Here is a 1,130-nt window from a genome sequence, read left to right as displayed (position 1 = left end):
CCCCATGTTATAATTGATAGTCCATATCCACTTTATAGGTTAAAGTCATAAGTTGTGATTGCACAACCATTCTTCATAAGAGTTTTAATCACTCTTCAACTAACTTTCGTTCTGGTGTCTTGGTATCAAATCGCGTAAGACACAAGATTCTACTGGCCAAATAGAATCTAGCACATTGGTTAACCTGGCGCCGCAGTCAACTCATGTGCTTGGATCGGATCGAGCTATTGAGTATTGGGCCTGCATACTCGCTCATCCGTATCCTTTGCGTACCGCCCCATGGCCCCGTCCTTAGAGTTAATGACTAGTAGGCTTAACTCTTTGTATGTCTGCACCACAGTTCCCGTTCGTTCCGTGCCGTGGCCGGATACGTATTGCACATCGGTATACCTGTCGCTACTCAGGCAACTCGTGTGCGTGGATTGGATCGAGCTCATGGGGTGTGTAGAGATTCCATGTTATAATTGCAAGTCCATATCCACTTTATAGGTTAAAGTCATAAGTTGTGATTGCACAACCATACTTCATAAGAGTTTAATAACTCTTCAACTAACTTTCGTTCTGGTGTCTTGGTATCAAATCGCTTAAGACACAAGATTCTACTGGCCAAATAGAATCTAGCACATTGGTTAACCTGGCGCCGCAGTCAACTCATGTGCTTGGATCGGATCGAGCTATTGAGTATTGGGCCTGCATACTCGCTCATCCGTATCCTTTGTGTACCGCCCCATGGCCCCGTCCTTAGAGTTAATGACTAATAGGCTTAACTCTTGTTTGTCTGCACCACAGTTCCCGTTCGTTCCGTGCCGTAGCCGGATACGTATTGCACACTAGTAGACACCGTAATCTGACGTATCTAACACACCACTATTGTAACTCGTCGTCGAAGGACCTTTCAAGTGCCTGATGGCCAGGGGAGCTCTTACACGGCACGGATACACAGTGATGCTCGCCCATCACAGTGTACAACGATCGAGTTTGCTTAAGTGTCTGGGTACCTACACACCAGACACAATGCAATGGCCACGGATCCACACAAGGCACATCACATGCAGAAAGCTTCACCAGATTATGACACATACCACACTCTTGTAACTCGTCGTCGAAGGGGCGTTCAAAGTGCCTTACGG

This window comes from Anopheles funestus (assembly GCF_943734845.2).
Source record: "Anopheles funestus chromosome X unlocalized genomic scaffold, idAnoFuneDA-416_04 X_unloc_144, whole genome shotgun sequence".
In the NCBI taxonomy this organism is placed as follows: domain Eukaryota; kingdom Metazoa; phylum Arthropoda; class Insecta; order Diptera; family Culicidae; genus Anopheles; species Anopheles funestus.
Note: the sequence above shows the minus strand (reverse complement) of the source record.